This window comes from Sminthopsis crassicaudata, chromosome 1 (genome assembly GCF_048593235.1).
Source record: "Sminthopsis crassicaudata isolate SCR6 chromosome 1, ASM4859323v1, whole genome shotgun sequence".
In the NCBI taxonomy this organism is placed as follows: domain Eukaryota; kingdom Metazoa; phylum Chordata; class Mammalia; order Dasyuromorphia; family Dasyuridae; genus Sminthopsis; species Sminthopsis crassicaudata.
In genome coordinates this window covers 724,928,128-724,954,467 of record NC_133617.1, presented here as the reverse complement: position 1 = coordinate 724,954,467, position 26,340 = coordinate 724,928,128, and the positions used below count along the sequence as shown (strand labels likewise).

The window sequence follows — 26,340 nt, the reverse complement described above, 5'->3', positions numbered from 1 at the left end:
ATCTGAACTTTCTTCCAAGTATTCTATGATGCATCAGCTTATTTTATATTTTTGGTAACATTTAGAATTATTAGAAATTAGAAATAACATTATGAATAGATATTTGCAATCTCTCTAAAAATCCTGTGCTTTGAAAAATGTTTATTTGTATTTTGTCTAAACTTAAGCCCCCAAGTAATACTTTTTTTAAAAAGATAAATTCTTATTCCAACCCAGTTCTCTGTATTTGGGAGCATTAAGTTGTTGAGTTAGATTAATGCAAAATCCATTTGGTCACATTAAACATGCCAAGTTACTGGTTTTGAGCAAAAGGAAGCAAAAAAAAAAAAGCCTTATAAAGAAAAGAATTGTTTTTTACTTTGACGCATCCAAAGAGATGGTTTAAACATTTGTGTGTCCCTGAGAATGAATTCTGAATGGCAGCAGACTAAAAGTGCTGAATATCAAGAGTAGCCCAGAATTCGCACATCTGCAGAGTCAGGGAAATAAATCGGGAACTGGTGAATGAGCTCTTAGCCACCAAGTCCCACTGTCTATATGTTTGGGCTTAAAACAGCATATATAAATGCTATATCTTTCCTCTTTTCTTTCTTAGTTCTTTTGGATAATCTGTATTTCTGATGCCAGGTTTTCAGATGTGAAGCACTCAATGGGCTCTGGAGTTGTTAATAGACTTTTAAGAATCAATTTTTCACAATTGTTCTATTTCTTGACCTTGTAAATTTTTCTTTTATTAAATTCATGTGCTGGTTCATTTAGTTTAGCATTCATCAGAGATCAGGAAGAACTCAATTTGTTTTATTTGCAGAGTTACCTTTATTTAAGCATTTATTTAGTTCATCAATAGGGTCCTGAATTTGGAACCTGTGTTAACTTGGGCAAATCACTATAATTCCTTGTCTGAAAGTTTCCATGATTGAAAAATGAAGAGATGGAGATGGAGTTAAGAGAGCTTGACTAGGGCTTTGCTTCAGGGTGCTAATGACTCTTGCAGTCCTTTCAGTAGCGTACAAACAACCTAGCAAAGCACCTTGTTAGCAAAAATAATTCTTTAAAATAGGAAGCTGCCAGATGTGGTACTTCCTCCCTCTGGTGGTTACACCTCTGGTATGATTTTCCCAGCAAACCTGCTCCTTTGGCTGCCCCAGCATCATTTCTTTGTTCAATGTGTGCTGTCTGACTGGAGCAACAAATTCTTGTTGTGGGTCTGTGAGGGGAATGACCAGGCAAGCTTCTGGCGCTGGATTCAGATAGTGGCACTCTGGATAGAGTTCTGGACCTGGAGTCAGGAAGAATTCCAATCTGGCCTCCGACACATACTATCTGTGACCCTGTTCAAGTCACAACCTTTGTCTGCCCCAGTTTTCTCATCTATAAGATATAGATGTTAATAAAACCTGATTTGAGAATCAAATGAGATAATATTCATAACCTGTTTTAAAATCTCAGGTGCTATATAATCTCTAGTTATTATAATATATGGATATCTTGGTATGCAAACTTCTTGATTTAGAGCTATTTAGTTTTTATCTTTGTATTAAAAGCCTTTGTATTAAAGAAGGTTAATAAATGCTTTCTGACTAATTTTATTTTGATTGAAGTTCATTCAACAATTATCTCTTCTCAGTTTTCTTATCTATAAAATAAGGGGTTCAGAATAGGTGATAAGCATTTTCTTTCACTTTTAAAATTCTGTATTTTTTTTTTTTTTCCTTCCCGAGGCAGTTGGGTTTAAGTGACTTGCTCAGTGTCACACAGTTAGGAAGTGTTAAGTGTCTGAGGGTAGATTTGAACTCAGATCCTCCTGACTTCAAGGCTGGTGCTCTATCCACTGCGCCACCTAGCTGCCACCTAGTTGCCCTCTAGAATTCTGTATTTCTTATTTGTCACTTTGCAGACTCAGACTTTTCTTTGGGTTTACCTACTAATGATCCAATTTAATAATAGCTAACAATTATATAGGCTTCTTCTAATTATTGTCATGTATTATCCAACAATTCTTTAAGTAGGTACTATTTTTATTATTAGCAATTTACAAATGAGTAAACTGAGGTAGAGAAAATTTAAATGCCTTATCCAAGGTCATATAGCTCGTAAGTATTTGAGGCTGCATTTGAACTCATGTTTTCCTGACTCCAGATTTGCTGTTCAGTCCATATTAGAGTGGAGATTTTTTTTTTCCCCTAATCTAACGTGGAGGTTCCATTGCACTTAATCTTTTTTTTTGATACATCTATTTCAACATAATTATCTTCCTTTGTATTCCAGTGTATTTTATTTTAGACATTAACAGAATTCTGAGTAGGCCTCATCCAATTGTCTATGGGATCCAACAAGGTTAAGAAGCTGAGCACTAATAGGACTGTTCTAACTCATGATGAGGGAAAGTGTTCTTTTAAAAAAGAAGAGTGATGGCATCCATCTGAAGCAGAATTGAAATAATTAAAACATCTGCCGTGTTGTAGCCCCTCGTGTTCTCATTTTCATTATGTAAATTGATTTGATAGTTTGATTATATTAAAAAAAAACTTGATTAAATGATTTCTCCTGAGTGTGACTATGCTTTCTCTTATCAGAGATATCTTTTTCTCCGAGCCCTCTCCCCCCTTCAGATTAGTTATTTATGGCCTGTGATGAGTGGTTTTTTTATAATTCCCTTTGAGTTACAATGCAGTTTGCTCAGGCTGATGTTGGTATCTGCTCCAATTGTGCAAGAAGTGGAAATTATCCTTTATTTAGAACAGGTCACATGTGCTTACAGTCAGAAACAGGACCTCAGTGTAAAAAAATGTATCTTGGGAGAAATCAAAGTTACTAAGCTTCTTCCTCCAATTGCCTGGTAGTAATGGCTTCAGAATGGCCTGTTTTTTGAGAACTAGAAAACATCATTAGAAAAACAGTATTTTTCTGATTAGACCCAAGAAAGCCAGGAGAGACTTTTTCATCATGTGAAATTGTCATAAGATGAAAGAGACTTTGGAATCACTGAGTCAACTCCTTTTATTTTTTTTTTTTTTTAAACAGATGTGGAAACTGAGATCTAGAAAGGTGATAGATAAGTGGCTTGCCCAAGATTAGGCTGGTAGCAAGCATCAGAACCCAAGCCTTTAACCTCAGAACCCAAGGGAACTGTCAGGACCATCCAGGCCAACCTTTCATACTCTGGATGAGGAAGTTGTGGCCCAGAAGGGGCCCTTCCTCTGTGTAAGGCATTTATAATACAAGTTAATTATAGGAGTGTTTGATTAAACTTTAAATGTGTGTGCATTGAAGAGTAGAGTCGAGAAGATGCTGTGAATCTATTAAATGCAATAGCTGCCCACTTTGGGGAAACACATGTAGTTTAAAATAATTTTTTGACAAGTAAGTTAAAGCATTTCATATATGGGCATATAATTATACAGCACCATTATTTTTATTGAGAAAGATGAGACAGAATATGTGTAAAATACTTAGCATAGTGCTTAACATATAGTAGATGTCTAATAAATGCTTGTCCCCTTCCCCAGTAGTAAGGCAAATGAACAAGCATTTAAGCACCTTCTGTGTTTCAGGCATTGTGCTAAACACTAGGGATATGAAGAAAGACAAACTATAAAGAAATACCAAAACAACAACCAAAACAAAGATTTCTCTATCTACAGTTGGTCCAATTGCTTTTCAATTGGTTAGGAACTAGAGTACATAATGATAGGAAGGAAGGAAACAAATACCTACTATGTGTCCAGCACTATGCTTTACAGATACCTCATTTGATTCTTACAACATTAGGTGTATTATTTTACAGTTGAAGTAACTGAGGCAGACAGACTTAAATGATTTCCTCAGGCTTCCTAAGCCAGTAAATGTATGAGATCAGATTTGAATTCAGGTCCTATTAGTGTTTGGCCTTGTACCTCTTTTCACCATTATCTCTTAGCTGCCCATGCAGTCCCAAATTTGGCATCCAGTTCTGAAGCTTCTGCTGCCTCAGAATGTGTCTCATTTCTTTATTTTCTTCCTTGAATATCTGTCTTTATATTAGAACCCTTAGTCAGCTCCTTCCCTCCTTTACCACTTCTTCCATTTGCCCTCTCTAATGGAATTAGCTTTTCATGATTAATAGAAGAGATAAAAAGAAACTGCCCGCCCTGTTTAAAGTTAGCACATTAGATTGTAAACTCCTTGAGGACAGAGACTATCTTTTGCCTCCTTTTATATCCCCAGCCTTTAGCACAGTGCCTGGCACGGAGTGGGTGTGTAATTAATGTTAATTATTGATTGATTGATCTGAGCCTAAGGGGGGGGCGGGACTTGTATTGGAATAAAGAGAGTATAGTCTACTATATGCCAGAAGAAAAGACCCAGAATTACAGCATTTTTATTGGAAGAAATTTATAGATCATCTAATCCAGCTCAGTTCCAGAAAAGAGCCCTCAGTCTTACAGCTCTCTGTTCCCTGCTTGAAGCCCTCAGAGCTGCTTGGGCCAACTGTAAATCATGAAATCTTAATAAATTTTTTTTCCCTTGTTTTTGATTTTATTTTCTTACTCATTTTATTTTCTTTACCTCTCCGGTGCTTAGCATAGTGCTTGGAACATAGTAGACATCTAAACATTTCATTAGGGTACAGCTCTAACCATGGGAAAATTTGTCTCAACACAAACTTCATCACTTTGCCACTTTCCCTCATTTCTCTGATGGACTGACACTAATTTAAGGCCTTCCACCACCTCATTTACCCTCCATTGGGCATCTTCTAGCTCATCAGCAGCATTCTTTCTAAAATGAGATGCCTGAAGCTGAACATAATATTCTAGAAAATAGATCTGATGAAAGCCGTGTACTGAACATGCAATTGCTTCATTGAAACACTTCCTGGCCTCCAGGGGCTTCCATTCCTTTGAGAGAGGTACACATAATTTCCTGGATAATAAGTTTTCTTGCAGCCCAAGAAATGAAGCACAGTTATGTGTGTGTGTGTTCCCTAAGACCCTCTCAAATTGGAGCTGATTTTTAAATCTGGTGAACAAAAGTGTAAAGAGAACAGAAGAATCTGGCTGATGTTTTCATCAAATTGAGTGCTTTTTTCCCCCTCTTCTGATGCAAAGGGAATCATATAGCACTTGCCAGTCTCCATATTTTCCACCTACTTCTAAGCAGAGCTGGGTTTTGTTGATGCTGTGTCTTTACTTCCCACCCTACCCTCTATTTTCTCAGTAGTTTGTCCTTATCTGGCACTGATGTCATTAAAGCCCCATGTCAAGACTGGGTTTAGACCAGCTTTCATTCTTTTAACTTTTTTTTTTTTTTTTTTATTTTTTTTTTTAGTACTGAATCATTGAACCATTATTTATTGCATTTGGGGCTCCAGAAAAAAGATTTCTTTGAATTCCTGCATGGAAATTCCCTTCATCAATACAGGATCTCAAGTTATCTGTGACTTAGTGAATAAGAGTTAGATGGTTGCCTTAGGCACATGTGAATTAAGAAATTTGCTCTGGACAGTGTGCCTTTTCTCTGCCTCTGGAACCTTAAGCTTTGCTAGTTGAGCTTACCTTGAAACCCAGGTCTCTATCTCTGCTCCCTGCTGTGCTGCATTTTCTACCTCCCTCTTAAGAGTAGTCTTCCCTCAACTCCACCCCCAGAATGGAAGCCCTTTGAAGACAGGGACTGACTTGCCTGCTTGCTTTTGTATTCCCACTGCCTGCTTTGGAGTAAGAGCTTAATAAAAGCTTTATCATTCATTCCTTCATTTAATAAATACATGTTGATTAATCAATATGATTGCCTAGATGAAGCAGGAATCACACCCAGCTTTTCCAGACCTGGCAACTTTATACAATATGTCAGGGTACTTGGGTTTCACTTAATAAAGGCATTTGTCAGAGGCAGCTAGATGGTGCAGTGGTTAGAGTACCAGCCCTGAAGTGAGGAGGACTCGAGTTCAAATCTGGCCTCAGACACTTAACACTTCCTAGCTGTGTGACCCTGGGCAAGTCACTTACCCCAATTGCCTCAGGAAAAAAAAATAATAAAGGCATTTATCATTGTCCAGACATTCCTACTTAAGGACTAGAGTAGGATCAGGAAAGGACCTCATAGACCTCAGGACTGATATACATATATTATATGACATACACATATAAGTATATACATATATGTATATACCCATGTATTATGTATACATATATTATATATATATATTCATGCACACAAAACACAGACAACAATAGATTTATATATATATATATATTATTACATAAATTCTTATATTTAATTTTTTTTTTCTATGTAGAGCTAGCTATCCCTGTAATGGAGAAGAAGAAGCATAATATATGCTCTAATTTTTATATGTAAATACATTTTCATATGCAAAAATATATAGGGGGGACAGTTAGGTAGGTACTCCAGTAGATCAAGGACCCATTCTGAAGTCAAGAAGACTGAGTTCAAATCCAGACTCGGACGCTTACTAGCTGTGTGATCCTGGGCAGGTCACTTAACCCTGATTGCCTCCAGAAAAATAAATAAGATAGAAACACTGGAATATGAAAGACAGTTCTAATGCCATAAGACAGGCTACCACTGTCATTTCACAGATGAGGAAGTGAGACCAAGACATGACTAAGCAAGTTAGCAGCAGAGATGAAGCTTGGTTTTTGGTCTCTTGCTCCTGGTCCAATAATCATTCTTTTCTTCCATACAATTCTATATTTGGGTTAAAGATGAAGTCTAAATATAGGCTTATTAAAAAATAGTCTAGAACTCCTGACTCCCAATCCTGTGTTTCACCCACTGGGTCATGCTTCCTGTCTAAAACGACTAATAAAGGTCAAACTGGATAAAAAAAATTTAAAAAAGGAGAACCTTTCCCTCCTACACACCAATTACCCCCGAAGCCAACACCAAATATGGCATCCCTCAGACAGTGACATATTTTTCCTTCAGATGACACAAATTAAAAAAAAATATATATATATACCTTAAAATTTCCAGAGCAGTTCTCCAAAGTCTAAATTGAAGAATAACTTCTTTGGTCTAAAACTTATATATGTATAGTTGAGTCATTCATTTTCTAAATGCAAGACCTGATACTTCTAGGCACTAACACTCCTTTTCTTCCAAATCATCTTATCATCTTGCATTTAGTATGTATATATATTGGCCCTCTGGTTAAAATGTAAGCTTCTTGAGGACAGGGATTGTCCCATTTTGTCTTTGTATTTCCAGTGTCTGTATAGTAAGGCAAAATAGAATGCTTCTTAGAAGCAGGGAAATCGAGGTTTAAGATCTGCTTCTAGCCCTGGACAGGTCACTTAGCCATCTCCATGCCCACTGGCAACCTTCCAAAACCAGCAATTAAATAACAATTGCATTTGTCTAGGAGCTCTCCACCTGTAGAGGGAGGTTTCTATCCGATGAAATCACAGGTTTAGTACCATCCCATTCCCATCCCCAGTGCCTGTCCCATAATACGTATTAACAAATGCCTGTCGATTTTAACATAATTATTCAGCATGATTTCTAATATGACTATTAGTCTTGAGATGCTGACTTTCTAAACATACTTCTGTGTGACATGTAAAACAACTATATTGTAGATGCTAACATTGGTCCCCGTCTTATCCTTTGTCTAAGAAGATGATGCTGTTGGACCAGTTTCAGTAGTATATGCACAATGAGTTTTTGCTCCAATTGGGGGTGGATTGAATTGAGTCATCCACACACTCTTACCCAGTGCCCTGTGTCACCAATGGCGCACATTTGAAAGATGACTGATTTTTGGATTAGGAGGACAGGAGATTATGACTCAAAGAAAATTGTGTTTGTGGTGTGTTTGAAACCTTCTATATGGAGCTGTTACGTAGGGCCCATCGAAGGAACTCTTGTGGATAGGAAGTATCCTGTTATTGGGGATAGCTTGAATATTGGGTTTTCTGTGTGAAAGCCCTGGAAAGATTATAACTTAGATATAGAACCATAAGGCAGAGATTGAAGAAAGGCTCGGGAGTAACGATGCTAGAAAGTATTAAGATTTAGGAGCCTGATTGATGTAGGAGTCAAAAAATCCTGGTTCTAGCCCTGTCCCCTGGCTCTACCTAACTGTGACTGGGCAAGTACCACCTCTGGCACTGAGTAATCTTAACTTTAAAATCAGCTACTTGGGCAAGATAAGTTCTGGGATCCCTCCCCTCTTGAACATTCCCTACATTCTATGGTTGTGTCAGGGATGAGGAGAGCTGTCTCTAGCATAGTGCTTTTTTTTTTTTTTTTTTTGCTGAGGCAATTGGGGTTAAGTGACTTGCCTAGCATCATATAGCTAGGAAGCGTTAAGTGTCTGAAACCAAATTTGAACTCAGGTCCTCCTGACTTCAGGGCTGGTGCTCTATCCACTATACCAACTAGCTGCCCCAACCTCCCTCATCCCGCATAGTGCATTAAAAAAAAAAAAAAAAAAAATCACATGCATTGGGGCGGCTAGCAACATAAGTACTTATCGAATTAGAATGCATTTGAACCTGTTCTTGTGTTGGTCATGCTCTAAATTTAGAGCCTCTGTACTGGGATCTTTGGAACTATAGCGTTCTTTGGCAGGAGATGCAAATGTCAGCTATTATTATATTCTTTGAGTGCTAGTTCCCTCCTCAAAGTATTCCGTACTTATCTGTATAAATGTTATATACTCCCTCAGTATAATATAAGTTTCCATCAGGCCGACTGGCTCTCCTTTTGCCCTGTTATCCCTAGTGTGTCCAGCTGGGCCTTATCGAATTAGGTGCCTAATAAGTGTCTGTTGCATTTAATTAGTTGGAAGACACTTGAAAGCAGAGTTATCCTTTAAGGTCATTAACTGGGGGGTGGGGGTGAGACACTTGTGTTATTGAATCATTCGTTTAGAAATGGAACCATCCAAAATAGCTCTCTGGAACAGGCCCTATAAACCATAAGCAGCTGACTGGTGGCTATTTACATAGTGAATGTGTACTGAGTACCATTTGAGAGAAACTTAAAGATGGTGCCCAGTGGTTTGTGTCAAGTTGGAAATTTAGTCTGCAGACTTTCTGGAACCACAAGTTACATCATCCTGGCCTGGCCTTTCCAACCCCTCTTAGGATAGACAAACACTAATAATATTTCATCTAGATAAATGCTAATGATGCGATCTGGGAATGTTTTACTAATGATACCTTGTATTTTGATATGGTAAGTGGGGAGCTCCAAGCTTGTTCCCTGGGTTAACAAGTGGGCTTGGTCTTGGTAGGATACCTTTGGTCATACTGTCTAAGTAGCTAAATGCAAATAACTTCATTGTAAGGTCCTGAATCACCAGTGGGGTTTGTGTTTTTGTTTCTGTAGTTGGCACTTCAGATCACTTGTCTTTAGTGGAATCTCTTGGATTGTGGGGCTCTGAAATCCAGCAAAAATATCTGAAACAGCTGCCCATCATTTCCTTGAAGACATCTTGCAATGTTACTCCCATGATGTTTTTTTTTTTTTTTTTTTAAATTTCTCCCCTCTTCCCCCTTCCCCAAATTCTTTTCTACTTCCATTGAGGAAAATTCAGAGCACTTCCCTGCCCCATCCATACTCATTTGGATGTGATTATTAGAGATTATACTCTTGCTGTTGAGATTTCTATCTTGGTATTGAATAAGTTTTCCCAAAGTTCTGCTTTATTTATTTTTAAAAGTTTTATTAATGCCTTAAAAAAAACCTCAAAAAACAAAATCCACCTGGGGGCAGCTAGGTGGTGAAGTGGATAGAGCACCAGCCCTGAATTCAAGAGGACCGGAGTTCAAATCTGGTCTCAGACACTTAACAGGTCCTAGCTGTGTGACCCTGGGCAAGTCACTTAACCCCAGCTTCAGAAAAGAAAAAAAGAGGGAAAAAAAAAAAAAAAAAAACAACCCACCAGCTATTTCCCAATGCATTCCTTATTCCCAGTGAATCCTCTCTGGTAACAAAGAATAGTTAAGCCAAACTGATGAGCAAAATGACTCTAGTGTTTGTATCATTCTGTAGCTATCATCCCCCAGCTCTCTACAGAGGGAAGGGAAATCAGTTTTCTCATCTCTCCTGGGTTCTAGGGCAGTCATCATGGTTAATCAGAGTTTGGATATCTTTTCATACTGTTTTCTTTCGTATTAATTCCATTTGTCAAACATTTCTGAAATATCTTGTATGTGCCCAGTACTGAGAATGAAAAACAAAGATAAAGTCTTCTCTATCAAGTGGACACTTAAAATCTACTGGAGGAGTTTCCATTATTATAAGCATTGCACATTTTTTACTCTGGTTCTTCTTATTCGATTCTGCATCACTTTATATAGAGACTTCCCATGTTTCTTTTATTTGTTCCTAGTTGTGGTTCTCATATAAAGTTATATGTATCACACCCTGGGCTAGGCATTGAAGATACAGAGATAAAACTGAGACAGTAGCATAATAATATCCTATTGTATTTATATAACACAATTTGTTCCGTCACTCCAAATCATAGGATCATAGATCAGGAGCAGATAGCTGATAGCTGATAATATGATTAGAGGTCATAGGTAGACTTAGAACAAAGAAGGGACCTCACGGGTCACCTAGCCCAACCTCATTATAGAGATGAAGAAACTGAGGTTCAAAAGTTCACTGATTTATTATTATTGTTTTTTTGGCTGTTGTTATCACAAAAGGTGCTTCTATGGATACGGTGATATGCACATGGGAGTTTTCTTTCTGTCTTTGATCTTCTTGGGATATATGCCAAGGATAGTGGGACTCCAAGCTGTTTTGGAATGAGAAGTACAAGAAGATTGTAGCTGGATTAAGTAGACTCACAGTCAAAGAGTCCATTTGATCAGTTCCCATTAAAGATTAGACATGGCTAATGAACTTGTAGTAAGTCTCTCCTCTGGAGAGAGAGATACTGGGTGAAAATGGGTGAAAGTTACGAGGACTGTTAGAGGTTTTTGGATTTCCTGAAGTGATTTTCTTTATAGAAACCTAGTGCAAAGCACAAAACGCAGCTGTTACTTTAATTCCGATTCAAATTGTGGAGCTTCAAACATATTGAAGTCATCTGACCAGTAATTTTATTGAGAAAAAGGGATGAAAGTGGTTGTGGGACATACCCCATGACCCGATGTGCTTTTCACAGAATTACTGCTGAACAAGGGTTGAAAAAACTCCCTTCAGCCTGGGCTCCCTTCCTAATGAATTCCAGGCCACGTGTAGAGGTTGGGAGCTTCCCAAAGTGAGGGTCTCCATGTATTGGAAGATTGCGACAGCTGTTTTGTCCAGAATAGGGATTTACTCTGTCATCACTGAGCTAGAGTTCTCTCTTCTTGTCTCTTCTACAGTCCTATAATCAATCCCACTAAACTATTCTTCTCTAATTCACGAGGCATCGTCAGATCTCTAGGGAAAAAGGTAAAGAAATTTGGGACAAGGGTAGTTGCCTGGGCAAATGAAATCTCTAGATCATCACCAGATTCCATTTCCCCTGGAGAGCTAAAAATGATATGGTTGCTTGATCTGTTTAGATGTTTAGATGGGATTGAACCCAATTTCTTTGGTTTTACACTTCAGTGATCAGGAAGTAATCAGAAAGAAGGACTTCAATGATTAGGAAGTAGAAAGAAGGGCAGGAGAAAAGGAGAGATAGAAAGAGAGAGACACAGACAGAGATGTAGAGATAAAGAGATGGAGAGAGGGGGAGGAAGGAACAAAGAAGAGAAAAAGAAAGAGAAATGGAGGGAAGGAGGGAGAGGAGAGGAGGAGAAAGAGAAAAGAGAGAGGGAGAGGGAGGGGAAAAAAGAAAGAAAGATATGTGTGTGTGAGAGAGAGAGAGAGAGAGAGAGAGAGAGAGAGAGAGAGAGAGAGAGAGAGAGAGAGAGAGAGAGAGAGAAAGAGAATATGAGAATTTTCACACAAAATAGATAATCAGTCCCTGGGTAGTTGAGGGTGGAATGCATGCCACGTTGTGGTTGATGGGGATCCAGATTTGAATAGTATTTAAAAATGGCACGTGTTATTTACATGTGAGAGGTTGATTCTGTTGTTGGCACCAGGATAATTGTCGTTATCTTTCTTGGCAAATTTTCTTTTCATCATAATCACAGACTAGAGGTCGATGCGGGAATTAATCATGAGATGCACTAATTGGCATCACAAAGTGCCCTGGCTCTCAAGCTGCTGGGCTCCAGGATGGGAGAAGTGCAGAAATCATTTCAGTGAACTGCCTTTAATAGCTTAAGTATAACCTAGGGCTGGTGGTTTATTGTTTCCCATTTTCCGGACACCTCAGCATCTCTCCAGCTGCCAGGAGGCAGCTGAGGCCCATCATCCACATCATTGTATCGTCAGGATACTTGCACCTCTTCCACTAGTGTTCTTACAGGAGTATTGTCTTTCCTTTTTCCACAATAGCTCCCGATGACACCAGCTGCCATCCATTGGTAGTAGAAATCCGGGAACAAGCCAAGAGATTTGCCTTTTCAGATGGTGACTGCATTTACTAATCTCTAACTCCAAATTGAGAAATCTTAGCGTTTCAGGACAAGCTGGGTCACATCGAGCATGCACAGCTCATTGGATTGGAAGGCAGGAAGTCCCGTGTTCTAATCCCACTTCAAAAACTTATCAGCTGTTTGACTAAAGCAAATCATTCAGATTTTTAGAAACCCAGTTTTTTAGACAGATAAAGATAATCCAACTTCATTACCCATAAGGAAAATGCCATGTAAATCTTATGGTCCTGTATAAGTGAGAATATTATTATATGGAAGTCTGAATGATCTCAATGAAAATTTATTAACAGATAATCTCACTTGTGTATTTATAGCTACAGATGTTCTTTATTTGATAGAATAATTTAATGTACTGATTGGCTTGCGTGGCTGAGTTGGTTGGTCACAAAGATTCCTGAAAAGCAAAAAGTAAGTCTATTCCATTAATATGACATAGTAACTGCTTAATCAGTGTTTGTTAACTGATCAGTAAAAGAAATCCAAGAAATGGGTATAGCTTAGTTTTTGTAAAATCATAATTGTTCTTCCCATTTCTGTGTTACTTAAGCTTAACAAAAGGCTTTCATCCTTGTCAGCCCTGTGAAATGAATAGTTCTAGGTATTTCCTACTTTCACAAGAGAGACAATGGAGGCTGGGAGAGGTCCAGGCCTTTGGCTATTTAGAGGCAGATCTCTGCACGAGTCATTCTGAACAAACTCAGAACTTCTAATCATTGCCAGTTAAGTGCAAAATAGTGCAAGGAACCAAGATGTGTTCAAATGCTGACTCTGGAAGTTACTAGTTGCATCATCCCAGGGGGAGCTAGTTTTACCTCAATGTGCTTCATTATTCCCATTTGTAAAATGAGCAGAATCCTTGTCTTGTCTTGTCCTTTGCATGATTTTTGAGAAGAAAGTGTTTTATTTTTTATTTTTTGCTTTCTTTTTCTTATATTTTAACCTGTGTTTTCTTTTTTGTATTTTGTATTTTTTTTTCAAAACATATGCATAGATAATTTTCAACATTCATCCCTGTAAAACTCTGTGTTCCAAATTTTTTCTCCCTTGTTTCTCCCTTCTTTGCCCTTCCCCCATCTCCTAGAGGGCAAGTAATCCAATATATGTTTAACATGTGCAATTCTTCTGTAAATATTTCCACAATTTTTATGCTGCACAAGAAAAAGCAGAACAACAAGGAAAAAATGAGAAGGAAAACAAAATACAAGCAAGCAACAGCAAAAACAACAACAAAAAAAGTGAAAATACCATGTTGTGATCCACACTCAGTTCCCACAGTCCTCTCTCTCTCTGGGTGTAGATGGCTCTCTCCATCACAAGATCATTGGAACTGGTTTGAATTATCTCATTGTTAAGAAGAGTCACATTCATCAGACTTGATCATCCTATAATTTTGTATTGTATACAGTGGTCTCCTGGTTCTGCTCATTTCACTTAGCATCAGTTCAAGTAAGTTTCTCCAGACCTCTCTGAAATCCTGCTGATCATTTCTTGTAGAACAATAACATTCTATAATATTCATATGTTATAACTTATTCAGCCATTCTATAACTGATGGGCATCCACTCAAGAGAAGAAAGTGTTTTCAAATGAGATCTCTGTAACTCTTCTTGCCACTGTTAATTGGAATAAGAATCAGGATGATAGCATGAGTAGAAGACTCCCATTTTGAAGTCTGTGCTACTGTCACAGGGAGAATACTTGGAATCAGGAGGACCCTAGTTCAAATCTGACCTTAGACATTTACTATGTGATCTTGGGCTTTTATTTGCCTTAATTTCTTCAAGTGTAAAATGAAGATAATAATAGCATCTACCTCTTAGGGATATTCTGAAAATCAAATAAGACAATATTTGTAAAGTATTCTACATAAAAGGAAGCTGGAAAAAGGATAGGGAGGAAAGTCTAAAGAATCAGTAGCTAAGCTGGGAGACAAGTGATCACTTCCTTAAATTAAGAGAGTCAAAGGAAGATACTTACCATTGAAAGAGGTGGTCACAGGGGCAGCAGAATCTTTAGCATAAGAAGGCTGCTGGAGAAAGGGGGACAGTATAGAGAGTAAGGAGCTGGGGTCATTTAATGGTGAGAGGGTGGTATGGGGGTGGTATAGGGAACCAGGACAGGTTCTTACACAAAGTAAGATTTGTGCAGAGTCTTAAAGGAGGCCAGGAAAGCAGACATGGCTCATGATAGATAGTCAATAAATGCTTGTTGATTAATGACATGAAATGTTTCATAGCTATAAGTGATCTTATAACAACACTTCAGATTGATGAAATTTCTCAAACCCGGTATGTTATAAATACTGAATTATAGTTAACTCTCAGATGCCTGTGTGTACATCATAGATGTATTCTCAATCTGACTTTCCCTGTAGTCTAGTGTTAATAAATTTTTAGACTATTGAATCTCAGAGATCATCTAGACCTCTCAGAAAGAGACAGAGAGAAAGCAGAGAGAGAGGGAGAAAGGGAGAGAGATGGAAAGAGAGAGAAGAGAGAGATGAAAAGAAGAGAAAGAAGGAGAGAGAGGAGAGAGATGAAAAGAAGAGACAAATGGAGAGAGAAGAGATGAAAAGAAGATAAAGGAGAGAGAGAGAGAGAGAGAGAGAGAGAGAGAGAGAGAGAGAGAGAGAGAGAGAGAGAGAGAGAGAGAGAGAGAGAGAGAAAAGAGAAACTTTGGAAAAATGGATCTTCATTAAAATTTAATATTTTCTTCAGTTATTTAAAAAACACACTGCTTTTGGTATCCATGACACAAAAATGCTTTAGAACTGGTGCTTGGAGGGAAGGCTGCTTTATTCTAGGTTTTTTATTTTTTTATTCACATAAAGGGGAAATCCAGTGAAAGTTGTGGGTGAATTAAAAAGACATATGCTTCTCAGAAAATGGAAGTGGTGTGGGACTCTTAAAGAGGTGAACAGGATTATTCTGCTGTGATTGAAGTTAAGGATTGGAGCAGGCTGAGATCACAAATAGGGGAAGAATCAGGGTTGAGTTGGGCCCAATGGAGGCAGTTCTTACAATGTGTTGGTTCTACTACTTCTTGGACATCCAAGGGGAGAGACTTGGAAGATCAGAGATTCTTATTTCTGTTCTTGGGGAATTAGGTACCATTAATGGTGGGGATTTTTTCCTTGCCTTCAGAATGGCAGAGAGGGAGAAAGTAAGAGCAGGTATTATCATCTTTTTCAAATAGATTGTCAAGAGTGTTAGGCGTGGACTCTGTAAAATGAGGGGGTGGATTGGATGGCTTCAGATGCCCTTCCAGCCAGATTTTGTGACCTAAGATTGATCTCTGAGAGTTCTGGGACTTCTTGATCTGATAAAAAGAACATTGTGTTTGGAATTAGAGGACTTGGGTTCAAATTGCCACTTTGTACTGGTATGACCAAACGACTCATCCTATCTGTACCTCAGTTTCCTCATCCATACATTGCATGAACTGGGCTAGATTCCAACTCTAAACCTGTGGTCCTGAGGCATAGAGGAGCTTTCTCAGGGCAAGAAAAGGCCCCTAGGATGGCTGTATTAGTCACCTTAGTAAGGATATTTATTTATAACTGGCTTCAGAAAGACAAATCCTTAGACTTTTCACTAGGTTTTTAGCATTCCTTTAAAGAACTTAATGCCTACTTTACAAATCAAATGCCGAGGTGTTTGACTTAAAAATAGGCCTATAGTTAGTCACACATTCAGTCTAGTCCTTATAAGAAGTAAGGAATTGACACCAAGGCATCCATTAACCCTTCCAAGTTCTTGGAAATTAAGTGGGTATATCTTTTTTTGAGAATCACATACAATCCTGATTTTTTTCCCCATGAACAAAGCAGCTTGGGTAAGAAGACAATGTTGAATTAAAAAAAAATATTGCCTGAAAAGAATGAAAAATTAGTTTTCTGGGAAATTCATTTTGACCAGGCAAAAGTTGGTTTTTGTTTCAACAAATCACAGCAGGCATATTCTGATTGACATGCCACAAAACCTGATGTCAGGTAAAATTACTTCCTTGGGGGGCAGCTAGGCCTGTAAGAATAGTTTTAACTTTGGGTGACCAGGTAAACTTTGTAGTGGTCATGATGCATTAATGACATGATTACAAAAGAGGCATGGCTCATATGTGTGTGTGTGTGTTGTAGACATATTTAGAGGCTCTATTTGATCTTAAATAGGAGAGAGAGGCAGGCCTAGATTTTGAATGAAGGCAGGTGATTCAAGGTGGGGTCAAGCATCTGAGTTCAAGATAAATAAAGGACATCAATTCAGAACTTTTAGACTAGGTAGGGCCTATAAAGTTATTATTATTATTATTTTTTACTTTAGTTATTTTTCATATACATTGTTTTGTGAGTTATGTTAGAGAGAAGAATCAGAACAAAAGAGAAAAACTATGGGAGAGATTTTAAAAAACAGACAAAAAAGTGAACATAGCATGTGTCCGTTTACATTCAGTCTCCTTAGTTACATAAAATGATTTCTAAAGACTGGAAGATCCTGAATGAAGAAGGCCCAAGTGTGGTGATGGTCTAGTAGAACTTAACCCTTGGATGTACATAATCAGTAATATGGGAGTGTCAGGCAGCATACTTCTTGGTATTTCTCACTCTGCATTAAATATGCTCCCTTAGCTGCCGGACAACTGGAGACTGGAGCTGGTAACTTTTTGTTTGTCAGGGTTTTAGTTCTGATTGAGTCTGTTAATTGTTTTTCATGTGAGTGTTCTCTAAGCTCCAGCTATTCGAGTCTGTCCTGGGGTGTTTATCTGCGGCATGCCGGAGATTTTGGAACATCCCCAGCTTGCGTAATGAACTTCTGTCTTAACTTGTGGGTGTGAGGAGTATTAGTCAGTGAAAAATATTGAGTTAAACTTTTGTCAATTAAAAGGTATAATTGTCTAAGGGAGAAGACAAAGTTATAAAGCCTTCGTCTATTAGTTCAGTGGTTGTATGTGGTTGTGCGTGTACGCATGCATGCGTGTGTGAATGAAAAAAATCCACCTGTTCTTTAGGGCAGAAAACAAAACAAAATCCAGCTCCAAATCCAGACTACCCTTAACATTTTTTATGGCTAATCAAATAATGGGCAAGACATGTCTCAGACTTGGCATGTTTTTCATGACCACAAGGGTAATTAGGGGAATGTCTGAAGAGGCTTTTTTGCATTTGAGATATACATGTGTGTATGTGATTTTTTTTTTTTTTTTTTTTTAATGGACTGCCCCTCTTTCTTTTGGTGATCCAGCAGTAGCTTCTCTTATCTAAAGGAAAATTTGTCTGCTTTTCCCTTCAAAGGTAATTCTCAGACATAGCTTTTATGTGTCTTAGCAATTGTGAAACTCTGTTCATAAAGTCCTTTTTATGATAATATAAACATAGCATAATAATATAATATATATTATAATATAATATAATGATATAGAATTTTGAGGGTACTTGAAAGTTTGCAAAGTGCTTTGTATAGTTATCTCATTTGAGCCTAGCAATGTAGCCCTTTGAGGTAGGATCTATTATTAATCAATAAATCAAACAATAAGCGTTTATTAAGCACCAACTCTGTGTCAGGCACTGTGCTATTATTATTTTATAGAAAATGGGAAGCTAGATAGGTGGTACAGTCAGGAAGCTGGAGTTGGAGTCAGGAAGACCTGAGTTCAAATGTAGCCTCAAATACATTACTTAAGAGTCACTTAACTTCTTCCTGCCTCAGTTTTTTATCTGATAATAATAGCACCTACCTCCTAGGGTTGTTGTGAGTCTCAAATGATAATATCTGTAAAGGATTTAATGCTTGGCTCATAGTAAGCATGCAAAAAATGCTTGTTAAAACTTTTTTTCTCAATAGTTTTTTATTTTTCTAGATACATGTAAAGATAGTTTTCAATATTCATCTTTGTAAGACAGTATAATCCATTGCTTTTAAAATAAAAACAACAACATAAAAACCTTTTTTAAAGCAGGAAACTGAAGCAGACAGAAGTAGTGACTTTCCCAGTTAGTAAATATCTGAGACAAGATCTGAACCCACTTCTTGACTCAAAACCCATCAGTCATCCTTCTACCACTGCAAAAATGGGCCCAGATTTGAGAAGATTAAACATTCATTTGTTGAAGTCTGTTCAAATCCAAGGATTTTTAAAAAGTGGGTTGCCTGATCCAGCCATTCTGTTAAGCGGCTGACTCTGTGATCTCATCCATATGGGTACTCTGTCCCAGAACAAGGATCACAGTCCATCTTTGCTTCCTTATCCTGGACCATTACCATTCTTGCCCTTCCATCAGTTTGCTTCTGGGGATCTTTACATTCTGTAGAGCTCAAAGTGGTTTAAGGCTTGTGCCTTTAACCTTGTTAACCCCCTTCTGCTCTTCCCTAAATAGCTGCTGCAGTAAATAATTTGGGGAGCATTAAAAAAACAAGGAAACTGCTTTGATGTTGGATTGGGGTGGAGGAAATAAGCAGCTTCCATAGTCATCATAAAACTTTTAGTAAGAGGCTATTGTCTTGTGGGGCATTTTCAAAAGCCAGGTAGTCAAATGAATCCAGTTTCCCCCATACCAGTGCAAACTCTTAGGAGCTTCTTTGGCAACTGTACTTGGAATCAGAGGACTTGAGTTCAAATCCCATCTTATTTGCCTCTGTTATGTTGGCTAAATCATGTTACCTTTCTGGTCTCATCTGTGAAATGATAGGGTTGGAGTAGGCTGCTAAGTTCTTTTCCTGATATGTATTTGTGATTCAGTTCTACAATACCACGAGATTTTATATATATATATATATATATATATATATATATATATATATATTTTTTTTTTTTTTTTTTTTTTGAGAAGGACCTTCAGTGTCTGGCATATGGTAGATCTTAAAACTACTTGCTGAAATTTGGGACTAGGTGAGGAGTAGCTGTCTTGGTAATGACCTGGCAGTCTATGATAACCCAATGGGAGACTGGGAGGGATTAGAAAGAGATTTCTTTTTTGTTATATATATTTTTTTCAACTTGTAGAACTCTTTCTCCACTTTTTTTTCCTCCTCTGACTGTCTGTGTGTTACTGTCTATCTTTATCTCTGTGTCTCTGTCTCTGTCTCCCTCTCCCTTCTCTTGTCAGAAAAGCAGCTTTTCCTTCTCTGATTGGCCTAAGGAAGGATGGCGAACATCACTCCTCTTGTGGATTCCTTCACTGGATCCAGACGGACGTGAGGGAGACAGCACTGAATGAGAGCTTTGGATCCTGTGGGATGCTCCTTGGCTTCAGCTGGGAAGTGGAGTGTCTATTTTCCCCTTTTATGATTACAATCATTAACGCCTCCCTCCCTCCTTCCCTCCCTCCTCCCTGGCAGAGTTCCCTGTCATTTTAAGTAGGCAGCAATTACTGGTTTGCTAAAGAAGCCTTCTCTTGCTGCGGGAGGATCCTATTAATTATCACCCTATCTCTAATTTAGCCTTCCTGGTGTTGAGAGAAGGTGCTTGTAAACCTGTGTCAGAGCAGCTGCAACCTCACCTCCATTAAAAAAAAAAAAAAAAAATCTTTTGGAGACAGTTCTGTGTGGCTCCCAGCCTGGCGTGAGCATCGATGCGGCTCGGGTGAGTGCTCCTCATCATCTTGCCTGCTGGGCTGGCTCCTTAGCTAGTTGAGTTTTGTTGTTAGGATTTGTTAGGATCGAGGGTTGTTTCGTTCTGCATTTGGCTCTGGCCTTGGTGTGGAAACTTGTTTGAGTTGGCAGTATCCTGTTGATTTCCCAGCCCTGCTATTTGAATCTCATATGGTAGGTACTTGGAGAGCCTTTCAGCCTCTCTGCGCCTTGGTTTTTCCATCTATGTAATGGACTTGACCGTGTTCTTACCTTATAGACTACCATACAAATGGTATTGAGTTAATGTTATGGCTTTTGAAACCCCTGGACGGAAAATGTTTTACGTCTCACTAGGATTATAGAGTCTCGATTGTTTGGGGCACTGGTTTATTTTGGTTTAACAATGAATTGACTCATGGTGGATGCTTTCTGATATGTATACACAGGCACATATACATATATGTATATACACACATATACAGGTAAAACAAACAAATGGATGTATATATGCATTTATATACATATTTGAATGTGTGCATGGATGTTGTGTATGTGTTTATGTACCCACATATATGAATGTAGCCAGGCGGATATGTGCATGTATGTATGTGTATGTATATGTGTTTATGTATTATGATTATGTATATGTATACACACACATATGGCTGGCTTATTTCAGCAAGCACTTTTGAAAAGTTATTTGAGACCATCTCATGGGTACCTAGTTGTTTGTGTGCTGTTTTTCCAATTACCTTGAAGGTAGGAACTGTTTTTCCTTCTCTTTGTTTCCCCAATGCTTAATACAGTGCCTGGCACAAAGTAAGAGATCCACAAAGGTTTGTTGGCTGGTCCTGATTCAGGGTGGATCAACTGTTATCATCTTCCCTTCTCCCTTTCCCCCTATCCGGGACTGTTTTTGGAGAATTGGATTGAGGTTTTTCCTAAAGAGGAGGCCTTATTGTTTCTAAGTGCATTGCATTTGGGTGATTCCAATACTTTGCCTAGCCTCCCTTTATTTATTTTACATGGTAAAAAGAGCCACAGCCTGAGCTCTGTCATTCCTGTTGGCCAGAGTGTAAATGCTGATGTCACCCAATTTCTTGAATTTCAGCTGGTGGGGATTAACAGAAATTATCAGAATACGACTTCCTCATTTTACTCTTTTCTTTGCTAATAACCATTGTTCCTAATACTGTAAAACAATGAGATCTGGAAAACCAGTCTCATTCTTGAGGCTCAGATGACAACTTTAATTTTTCTTTTTTTTAATAGTTTTATCCTACAGAAATAATTTGTCAACCCTTATTGCTCCTCCTGTGTGCCCGTTAGTAACCCTGAACCCAGAGTAGCCAAACTTCCAGCTTCTCAGCCTTCTGGGCAGCCTCATCCAGGCTGTGAATGGTCTGGAATATTTGACTAAAGTGGCTTCCCTTATATAGAATACTTTTACTCAGCTTGGTTCCCTCCTCACCCTTCAGCCTCTGACTGTTAGAAGGTGATTCATTTGGACATATTTACAGAGCCCTTATTGGGGTCCAGCATTCTTTATTCTTTTCCCTTCCCTCTGCTTCCCCATATCATCCTCTTTTGCTTTTCTGAGCTTCATCTATATGACACCAAACTTTCAATGATGGCTACAACCTTTTTTAATTCTCCTTTCCCCTCCCCACCAATTTTTTGACATTAAACTTGACAGTTACTTTTTCCATCCTCTTCCTCCTTCCTTAGACATTTATTCCCACAGCTTCCTTCTCATTTTGCTTTTTGGTTTGTGTGATTCTTTTATGGATTCTAGATGAAAAGGGCCCAAAAGTCATCTAGTCCTAACCCCTCATATCAGAATGAGGAAACTGATACTTCTGGAGCTTCATTGACTTACCCAGGATCATACACACCTCTCACAGGTATTGAGAAGTGGAGTCATACTTCAAACTCAGCTCCTCCAGGTCTTAGTTCAGCATCACACCCGATCTTCTCTGAGTCTTTAGTGGTGGGCATTAAACAGCCATCCAGACTGGTGTGGGAAGGTGTGGGATATTGACTTTATTGCAGTTTTGTTGGAACAAAATTTGAAAGGCCTCAGCATTTGTACTTTCCTCTGTGGGTTGTTTTCGCTTATTTTGTCTGTTTGGGAAATGCCATCCTATGCAAACTGCTGACTTAATATTTTCCCTGGAATGAAAACCATTTGGATCATTTCAATGAATTTTATCTAAGATTTCTGTGAACAGTGTTGGTTTTGTTTTCTGCTCTCCTGTCAGAGTAAGAGCAGAATATGAATTTATATCACATGAAAATAAACACAGGCTATATTCTGTTTTGTACCCAGTTTTTTTTTTTTTTTTTAAACAAATCACTTGAATGTTTAAAAAAATGACTGTAGAGTTGCATGAGTTATTTATTTGAGTAAAATCATGTACATGTTAATTTTTTCTCCTTTTGGTGAGTTTTTATTTCAGGTCTTGCTGGTTATTTTAACTAAAGCATCCAAGAATTTAAAGGATTAAAATTTAATTTTCATTGAGTGCTTTTTAAATATATATTAAAAAAAAATAACCTAATAAATTAGTCCTTCCCTATCCGACAAGACAGCATGGTCAAAACACAGATGATGGATTATTTAAAGTAGGAGATGTTTTGTCTCTCTTTTCCTTGAGGGTAGAGAAGATAGTAGATTTTATACTAATAAAATAAAAAAGATTTAAAGGAGGGATAAAGAATTCCAGTGGAAAACAGGATGAATAGGGTGTGCTCTACAGTGAGGAGAGAGTTCTAGCTCTGAAGTCAGAAACATTTGGGTTGAAATCCCTGGGTTCCATTATGGAGGTGTTTACAATTATGTGTATATATATATATATATATATATATATATATATATATATATATATATATATATATATATATATATATATATATATGAATATACATAAACATGTACATGATATATATACACACATGTATACACACATATACAGGAATACACATGCATGTATGTATGAATACACACTCATATATACTCTGCGTTTATTTATGCTCTATGATTTTATTTGTGTTTGTTGATTCTTTGATTAGATAAAGTAATCTAAATAGGGATCATTGCATTCTTTGTATTTGTCTTTAGTACAAACACAGTAAATCCATATATGTATAACATTTGAAAATAAGGACAATCCTTATTGTTTTGTATCTCGTTTTTATTTTATTTTTTTTTAAACAAATCATTTGAACAGTAAAAAAAAAATATACTGCCATATTGCAAGTGATAATAGTAGAAGCTTAATAAATACTTGATTGATTGATTGAGTGGTCATTATCAAATCACATAACTTTTTCTCCAAGTAATCTTTTATTTTTCCAATTAAATGTGAAGATCGTTTTCAACATTCATTTTGGTAAAGATTTTGAATTCCAAATATTTTTCTCCTTTCCTTCCTTTCTTCCCCCTCCCCAAGATAGCAAACGATCTGATTTAGGTTGTACATGTACAATTATTTTAAACATATTTCTGTATTTGTTATGTTGAGTCATATGACTTTTCTATATTCTCAATCAATGACTAGATTCCAGAGGATTTACAAATATAAGACCTTTCTGCACTAGGAGTTCCTTACACTAATGGAAGTAGGTTTGGACTTCTCCAAAATGTCAAACCCTAGTTTGTTTTGTAGAGTTTTTAGCATTCCTAAATCTTAAAAATATGGATTCTATGTTATAGGGGAAAGAACAGAGAACCCTGATATAGTAGAATATTGGCAAGGGAACTCAGAGGTCCTGTGTTCAAATCTTGGTCATATGACTTTTCTACACTTTCAGTCAATGACTAGGTTCCAGAGGCATTACAATCTGCATGGATGTAAGACCTTTCTACACTCAGAGTTCCTTACACCAATGAAATTAGGTCTGGACCTCCCCAAAATGTCAAATCCTGGTTTGTTTTTAGAGTTATAGCATTTCTATATTTTAAAAATCTGGACTCCATGTTATAGTGGAAAGCACAGAGAGCTCTGGTATAGTAGAATATTGGCAGGGGATTCAGAGGTCCTGTGTTCATATCTTTGCTTTGCCATTCACTGCTGTGTGACTTGGGCCAAGTCAGTGCATGTGTTGTGAATGAGAGGACCCGTAAAATCCCTTTCAGTTTTATATTATGTGATTCTACTTGGATTCAAATCTTGGTGCTGATGCTGCGTGATCTAAAGAAAATTGTTTAACTTGTCTGAGTCTTATTTTGCTCAACTATAAAGTGGAAATGGGAAATGATGAAGAAACTACTTTATAAAATTTTAAACTGTGTGTGGATTATATTATCATCCTCAGAGTTTGGGATAAGGGAGTTGTAATTAATTCTGAAGTCAGCAGAATGAGATGTGCTTCTCAGACCCTTGATTTGAGGTCCTTTGAATTGAACTCCCAGGATGCATCTTCAAGTTCAGCTTCAGCAGAATCATTGAAAAAGCCCAGAAATCGGACAACTGTATTTTTTTTTGAGGGGGGGGCATAAGATGTCAAGATCTCAGGGTCATCCTGTTGCATAAGGTCACTAGAAACTTATGATGACAATGGCAGGGACAGCAGGGTGTAAAAAGTAAGGCCCAGATTATATGTCTTGGTGATGCTTGGTCTCATCTGAAGGAATAGAGTTGTTGGCATCCATCTCATGCCATTGTGAGCGGGAAAGCTATCTGGCGACCGTGGCCCACTCAATTTTAACTGAATGTGAAGGGGGTGGGAGGAGGGGAAAAACAACTCAGGATTAATGGGGGGATGGGCTGGGTGAGGGAGTATGAAAGCATTTTTGAATAGAGAGAGAAAAAAAATCTAAACTATGTTTTTAAAAGCAGGATTTGTAATGGTTATGGTTTTTTATATTGTGTAACCGCGGGATCCGGATGGCTGTAAGGGTTAAAAGTGAGTTCCTTGAGGTGACAGATTTCCATTTCAGTCAAGCACACCTTTTTCCTCTACTCATTCACCTCATTCATTGTGTAAGCCCGTCCCACACCATTATTTGTGCCCCTCGATTTTTAACCAGTAGGTACCAAATGGAAAACTTGCCACATTCTGCATCTTTCCGGTCTCTAGTTTGGTGGGTCTGGAAGCAACTTGAGGACCAGGGCTGTCTCCTTTCTTTGTATCCAGTGCCTAACATTGCAGCACATATAGTAGAGGATCAGTCGCAGTCGTGGTCTCTCACTCAGTCTCCTACAGTTGCTACTACTTATCTCTGGCCCTTCCCCAGCCAAAGTTACTTTGTATCTCTTTGTATTTCTCTCCGTGTACATGTTTCCTTTGGGGAAGCTGTAAACTTCCGGAGAGCAAGGACTGTATTTCTTTGTATTTTTCTCTCTGGGTAGGCTGTAAGCTTTTTGGAGGGCAAGGATTTTATTTCTTTGTAGTTCTCTCTGTGTACATGTTTCCTTTTGGAAGGCTGTAAGCTTCTGGAGGGCAAGGAGTGTATTTCTTTGTATTTTTCTCTCTGGAGAAGCTGTAAGCTCCTGGAGGGCAAGGACTGTATTTCTTTGTATTTCTCTCTGTGTACATGCTTGCTTTGGGGAGGCTGTAATCTCCTGGAGGGCAAGGACTGTATTTCTTTGTATTTCTCTCTGTGTACATGCTTGCTTTGGGGAGGCTGTAATCTCCTGGAGGGCAAGGACTGTATTTCTTTGTATTTCTCTCTGTGTACATGCTTGCTTTGGGGAGGCTGTAATCTCCTGGAGGGCAAGGACTGTATTTCTTTGTATTTTTCTCTCTGGAGAGGCTGTAAACTCCTGGAAGAAAAGGACTGTATTTCTTTGTATTTTTCTCTCAGTGTGCATGTTTACTTTGAGTAGGCTGTAAGCTCCTGGAGGGCAAGGACTTTTTTTTTTTTTTTTTTTTTTTCCAGATACTTAATATATGGGTAACCTGTTTACTTCATTTTCCTTATTTGTAAAACGAGGTGGAGAAGGAAGTGGCACACACACTATAGCATCTGCTAAGAATACCCCAAATGGGGGTCACAGAAGAGCCAAACAGGATGGAAAATGACTGAAGGACAACAACAGAGTCTGACTTAGCCTCATCCTGGCATTTAATAAATGCCTATTGGTTTCCTGGTCTCTCCCACTGCTGCTAGCCCCTCATCACTTTGTGTCTGTTTAGTAGGCACCTGTGCGTGTTCTGTCTTTTGGCCAGAGTGTAAGCTCTTTGAGAGCCCGGGTTGTTCCTTCCCCTTTTGGCATTCATTGTGCTTAGTACACCTGGCACCATGCCTAGGCTGCTGTAGCATCTCT

The 26,340-nt window shown here is 38.1% G+C and overlaps 1 protein-coding gene across 8 annotated transcripts in view; it reads left to right on the top strand.

Annotated features, from left to right (window-relative positions):
- MITF (melanocyte inducing transcription factor) overlaps positions 1-26,340 on the top strand; it is a 263,012-nt gene that overhangs the window by 5,601 nt on the left and 231,071 nt on the right. The window lies entirely within an intron of this gene.